At 47.0% G+C, this 7,193-nt stretch overlaps 1 pseudogene; it reads right to left on the bottom strand.

Annotated features, from left to right (window-relative positions):
* Nucleotides 1-7,193, bottom strand: part of LOC130120393 (dehydrogenase/reductase SDR family member on chromosome X-like) — a 42,233-nt pseudogene that overhangs the window by 464 nt on the left and 34,576 nt on the right.

The raw sequence follows: 7,193 nt of genomic DNA, 5'->3' as shown, positions 1-7,193 counted from the left end.
GAATGTGTGTGTGTGTGTGTGTGTGTGTGTGTGTGTGTGTGTGTGTGTGTGTGTGTGTGTGTGTGTGTGTGTGTGTGAGTGCTGAGCAGTGTTGATGTCACTATATGTTACTGTCAGTAAACAAGGCTTAGGGTGTGCGTGTGCATGCATACATGCACGTGTTGGAGCAGCAGTTGTGGTGTGTGATACAAGCTCTGGAGCAGGGTTAGGAGTGTGTGTGTGTGTGTGTGTTTGTTGTGTGTGTGTGTGTGTGTGTGTGTAGGAGGGGGGAGCAGATGCATGCAGATTTTGCACCAGACACATGGGCAATCAAGCCGCTAATGTGATGCACTGGTGATATGCATCTTTCCCCGAGCGGCGTCAGAAAGTGGTGGGTGGTGTGTGACAGATCCTGACACGTATGGGACCAGATGTGTCTCCCAGAAAGCCCGCATGTCTCACGATGTACACATGACCATCATGTCTTACACGCCAGCACGGCACGCGGCAAACGTCTTTCCACAGACGCAAACATAAGCTGTCAAATATGCAATACATACGTAAATATATATGAAAAATATATAAGATGAAAATATACACACACACATATATATATATGTGTGTATATACATATATTCATTATATAATATATATTATATAATATATTATGTATACTACATAATATATATTTAATTTATCATATATAATATATATGTATATTAATATTAGTACAAGCCTGTTTCGTGCATCATGCACTTATATATATATATATATAGTATATATATATATATATATATATATATATATATATATATATATATATATACATAGGGAGGGAATAAAAGCAAAGCTAACACAACATGAATTGGGGGCATCAGGTGAGGGAGTAACATTTGAAAAGAAAGGAACTCCGTGGGGCGACACAATTTGACACAATGAGACCATTCACAGGCAATTTGACACAATGTATACGTTTGAAAAAAATGTCACTCATGCAAATACAGTAAACAGTGATTATTTCTCTCTGTAAATGACAGCTATTTACCCTATGTGATGCCTCCATACACGCACACACGCGCACACACGCACACACACACGCGTGCGCGCGTGGGCAGAAGAAGAGGCTGTGGGGCCCCTCCTGTGGTCAATCGATGTAATTTTGAAAAAATTACCGATCGACTGCGTCATTCCCCCACAAAATGCAATCAGCGATGTCTGATATCCTGTGAGAGGGATGGCTGAGCATCCTCACCGCCGACCTGATTTGTGGACCAGACCGTCTGCCAGTCATCCACAAGCCTCTTTCAGAAGGCCTCGTCACACACCGTTGTAGCAGACAAGCACAAACTCCTGCGTGTCCACATACATCTGTGTGTGTGTCTGTGTGTGTGTGTGTGTGAGTGTGTGTGTCTGTCTATTTCTTTCTGAACTCTGTCTGTCTCAGATATATGGATCAATATGATTGGCGGGATGACGCATCGTTTCCAATGACCGGAGTGTTCAATAACATTATGAAACTACACACTCACACACACACACACAGACGCACACTGTCAGCCTCTGCTCTGCCCTGCGACACTCCTACATGTGTTGTCCTGAGACAAGATGAGAGATGAGATGACAGATGAGATGAGAGATGAGATGAAATGAAATGAGAGACGAGATGAAATGAGAGATGAGATGAAATGAGATGAGATGAGAGATGAGATGAAATGAGAGATGAGATGATACGAGATGAGATGAGAGACGAGATGAGATGAAATGAGAGATGAGATGATACGAGATGAGATGAGAGACGAGATGAGATGAAATGAGAGATGAGATGAGATGATATGAGGAGATATGAGATGAGATGAGAGACGAGATGAGATGAGAGATGAGATGAGATGAAATGAGAGATGAGATGAGATGATATGAGGAGATATGAGATGAGATGAGAGATGAGATGAGATGAGAGATGAGATGAGATGAAATGAGAGATGAGATGAGATGATATGAGGAGATATGAGATGAGATGAGAGACGAGATGAGATGAGAGATGAGATGAGAGATGAGATGAGGTTAGATGAGAGATGAGATGAGAGGCCTTCTAACATGCTCATATCATGACTGTGTGTGTTAATGGCTACTTGCTACATGCGACATGCAGCAGTGTGTGTGTGTGTGTGTGTGTGATTAACGAGCTTGTGTTTGCCAGGCAAAACCACACAAAAGGTACTTGAAGGGAACCGCCTGTGACGATCACGCTTAACAGTCACACATGCTTCTGCACACATGCACACCCGTCGTTTTGCCGTTACCCGGAGGAGACGTTAATAGTAGCCTATGGCCAAGCGCTTGAGGACATGATGCAAATGTTCCAACACGTCCCCGGGATGCCAAGCCTTCCTTAACGTTAGCTAACATTTTCATCCTGACCAGTCGTTAAGATCGGCTTAGAGTGTGTATGCATGTGTATAGTCTCGTGTAGTGAACTGTTGAACACTGTCTGCATAAGAGGTCATTTTGATTTGGTGTGTTTGACCAGTGCAAAACAGACTTTGGACCTTCTGGGTATGATCAGTGCTGAAGGTCCATCCATTATCCAAGCCGCTTATCCTGCTCTCAGGGTCGCGGGGCTGCTGCACCTAGGAACAATGTAGTACGGCTGATTCACCTGACCTACAGGTCTTTGGACTGTGGGAGGAAACCGGAGGCCCCGGAGGAAACCCCCACAGACACGGGGAGAACACGCAAACTCCACACAGAGGACGACCCGGGACGACCCTCAAGGTTGGACTACCCCGGGGCTTCGAACCCAGGACCACCGTGCTGTGAGGCGACCGCGCTAACCACTGCACCACCGTGCCGCCCCAGTACTGAAGGTGATGGATGAAAATATTGTGTATCCATAAAGTACTGGTTCCGCACCGTCCCAGCAGAAACATGTCCATGACTGTAGAAGCAGAGACCTACCCAGGAAAGCAGGTGTGCAGTGGCTCCGTGTGCCAGGCTCAGCGGCAGCCGGGGGTGTCGGCACAGAGCCGGGTCCACCATCCCCGGGTCCACAGCAGACCAGCTCACCGGTACCTGTAACCGCTCCAGCTCCTGATGCAGGCGGAGGGAGGACAGCAGAAGTGCCCGTTTACTCTGACAGCAGGCCGCATGGGGGGAAACAACTGGCTGAGGAAACAATGAGAGGGAATTAGAGAAAGACTGAGTGTTGTCCCAAACATGAACAGGCGCCCCGACCGACCAGAGGAGGCGCTAGTGCAGTGACCAGGACACACACGCAAATCCGGCTCCCCCCCCCCCGCAGACACGGCTAATTGTGTCTGTAGGGACGCCCGACCAAGCCGGAAGCAACACGGGGATTCGAACCGGCGATCCCCGTATTGGTAGGCAACGGAATAGACCGTTACACTACCCAGACGCCCACACACTTTAAGAGTGTGCTGTAGTGTAGACTGCACACTACTTAGGCGTACTATTCAGTACATACAATGCAGCATGCGCCGCGTACTACACACGTTATATTTGGCGGACTCACATCCAAAATGGAAATGACGTTTCGTAACACCAGAAGAAGAATTTTGTGTCGCTTTTGCTTTGTCCATTTCAATTCAGCCATCACTATTTATAGATGCCTGGAGTGTTATAAGCCGTGCTAAAAGCATATTTCACCATGACATTGTTAAAAGGCACATCTGTATTTGCCGTGGCCGGCTGCAGCTCCTCCCGCTCTTGTTGTCCAACATACTGGGAAGCCTTTCCCCCGACCGGTTGTTCCCGCACAGAGTTGTGGGATGGTGTCGATGATAAGCTCCATACTTAATATGTCCTCTATGTGTTATGCATACACATAGCGTTCATATTGTAAATGTGCATACACACGTCAATATATTGTGGCGAATTCGGGGGGGCAACCACAGGAACTGCCGCGGCCGGGACGCGAACCCGTATCGCCCGCACCGCGGGAGACATCGCTGACCGCTCGACTAAAGGGTCAGACCCGTCAGCCAGCCAGCGGCCAACTTGTCTGCTTATCCATGCACGTTACACTATACTATCAGAATGTAGTGCGAGCGCTGACACAGCGGTTATCCTACTGCTGAACAAAAGGGACCAATGACAAGGACACTGTTGACCTCCATCAGTTTTTCACCATTTGTTTTTCTTTAATTCTGCAGTCAGTGAGGAGAAAATAATTTCCTGTCTTCCATCAACAATGTCGACGACATATAGAAAGTTATTTTCGGCATGAAAACCCTAGACGAGATGCTATTCCTCCCTACGTTAGGTCAGTCATTCCACACACAAACACACGCACACACACACGCACGTGTCTATTTTGTCTCATCCTGATGCACGCCTTTATATTTTGTATTTGGCTGATTTGTTTGTAGCCGGGTGGTAAAGAACCGATCTTCCTTCCTGCGGTGAAATGAAATTCTGTACTGCCCCTTTAAGAGATTAAGCTCGACGCAGGGTTATAACGTCACACGCGCGACGCCTAGTGCCAGCCAGAGCGAGGATGGAGATGCATAGCGGTCTGCATCGGGGAAAATATTTTAAAATTTACATTCAACTTATGGAAATAATGTTCATATCCAGTACCTAAGATCTCAAAGTGTATATTTACGAGTTATTAGGGTGAGATGGGGTATTATTTTGCACGGATGGTTCTGGATTGCGTAGTATGCATAACCACGTGTTCGGATTTCATTATTTGCCATTTACTGGTCCTTATAAAACTGCGCGTTACCTGCGGTGCGTACTTCGGTATTTTGCGCATATTATTTTGTAGCGATTCGGTATTTTATTTCGGTATTCTCCTTTTGATACTGTGAGGTTGTTGAATCAACTACTGTGAATGTTTGACTAGGTAGCCAGTTTTGCTGTAGCTGTTCTTGGCCAGCCACGCTGAGGAGGCCATCTTGAAACGTGGCTACAAAAGCCCACCACTGTATTTCATTTGTATATTTTTCATTTGGGTACAGTTTTGCATTTTATTTTCATGCGATCGGGATTTTATTTTGAATTTAACTGATATTTCAGTTAATGTTGAACAGTGTTGTAACTCAGCGAAAGAGCCATTACTAACGCAATTCATTGTGAATATCTGTATGGCTTGGAATGTTACAACCAGCATAAGTGAATCCTTCTATTCTCCTATCAACCGCTGTCCTCCTATTGAAGTGAGGCAGCGTTCAGAATAAAAACCCCAAAATAGAATTTTGTGTTGTCCGGTGAGTTCATTAACCTAAGGACCCATCACATGTTTATCAATAAGAACCTTGCCCTCATTTTCAGAAATCCTATTCACATTAGGATTATGAATTAAAGAAACCATAGGTTGTTTGCATATGACGTCACGGTTGACCGAAAACGCCGGGAAAGAAATGGCTCGCGACCCGTCGTCTGCGGTCGGGAGGGGCGGAGTCGGATAACGCGCGTGTGTGCCGTGACCACTTGGTCAAAAAAAATCACTCTTCATAACATAAAGGATGATGTCCAACATGTCTCACTTTCTGTTTATACCTTCCTCTCATAATGTCGTCTCAACTAGGACAGTTCGGGCTAAACTAGTTCCACCTCCTCCGTTCCGCTTTTCACTTCCTGCCCTCCATCTGAATCTCGCGCGTCATCAGAATCACGTGACTGCAAACAAGCCATACCCCTGTTAACTACTGCTGTTAACTACCGCTGCATGCTCAGTTAACTCCCAATTAACTACCGCTGTATGCTCCCTCGGACTCCCAATCCGACCATCACTTGGGTGCAACCTGTGGCGGATCCCATCGTCTTCGCTCTTGCGTTGCCATGGAACTAGATCCTCCAAGGCCAGTGTGGACCAGCGTCGCGACCCGATCACCGCTTTAATCAAGGCTCCGAGAGTTTTTCAAGGCGCACACCTCGGACACGAGAGATGCGAACGACGACGATGCTCAGTTAATCAGATCACATCCACTTCCGGTGTGGGAAGATGGCGGCGCGGATTCACGTCTGCGGTGGCCTCACCCAGCGCCGTCCATGCGGCGTTTTTGCCCACGTCTGCGTCCAAGTTTGTCTTCGTTTGATGGCTGGGAGAGCTGGCGCTGGATCGGCTGGGGGGGGGGAGCCTGGTCTGCTGCATCCTGTGGCCACGGGGACCACGGCCCTGCGTGGAGCTGTGCCCGAAGAGGAAACCCCGGCCGAGGGCGGTCTGACAGGACGCGGAAGCGGGGCAGGCTAAGCTAACTGCTAGCCCACGCAGACCGGCAGTTCCGATAACACTGAGGGCGGCCTGGCGGTGGCCTCGCCTAGCGTTGGCTGTGTTTTTAGTGTTGTTGTGTGGAGTGTGGGGAGGTGTGTCGAAGGTGTCTGGATGGGAGTGTGAGCGTTGGATCAGCTGAGGGAGCTTTGCCTGCTGCATCCTGTAGGCCAAGGACCACGGCCCTGACCGGAGCTGTGCCCGAAGAGGAAGTATGGAGGGCGGTCTGACAGGACGCGGAAGTGAGGCAGGCTAAGCTAACTGCTAGCCCATGCAGACCGGTGTGCAGACAAATGCTCGCAAGACAAATGCTCACAATACTAATAGAAAAAGAGACAAATGCTCACAAATTGTTTTACAATCTTTATTTTTCAAAAAGTCAACTGAACATTCTGTTGCATGTCACATAAGACATATCACATAGGCCTGAGCATGTGAGAGGGATCACATCTCCCTGACAAATGAAATGGTGATCTTACAGATAATCATGATAATGAGACTATCAATTACTGTTCGGTAATACATAATCTTAATTAACCTTTATTCATGGAAAAATATTCCATTGAACCGTCTGTGGCATGTCACAAGAAATATCACATAGGTCTAAGCATGTAATAGGGATCACAGTGACCTCATTAAGAGATTTTAAAGCAGTGTCTATAGAGTCTTTTGCCAACCAATTAAACAATTTGTGAGCATTTGTCTCTTTTTCTTTTAGTGTTGTGAGCATTGGTCTTGTGAGCATTGGTCTTGTGAGCATTTGTCATGGAACCATGCAGACCAGCAGTTCTGACGGTCATCCTGGCTGGCCTTCTTTCTCCTGGACAGCGATATATGTGTTCTTGTAGTTCTTGTGTTTTTGTCTTTGTGTTGCACTGCTGTGGGCTGGGGGAAACGATATTTGTGTTTCTATTCCGATTCTGATATAGACATACTGTCTGAATGGCTTGTCACCTTTGGCAGTAAACATTGTGATGTGCTC

The sequence above is a fragment of the Lampris incognitus genome, chromosome 11 (assembly GCF_029633865.1).
Source record: "Lampris incognitus isolate fLamInc1 chromosome 11, fLamInc1.hap2, whole genome shotgun sequence".
NCBI lineage: Eukaryota > Metazoa > Chordata > Actinopteri > Lampriformes > Lampridae > Lampris > Lampris incognitus.
This window is presented reverse-complemented; position numbering and strand designations above follow the sequence as displayed.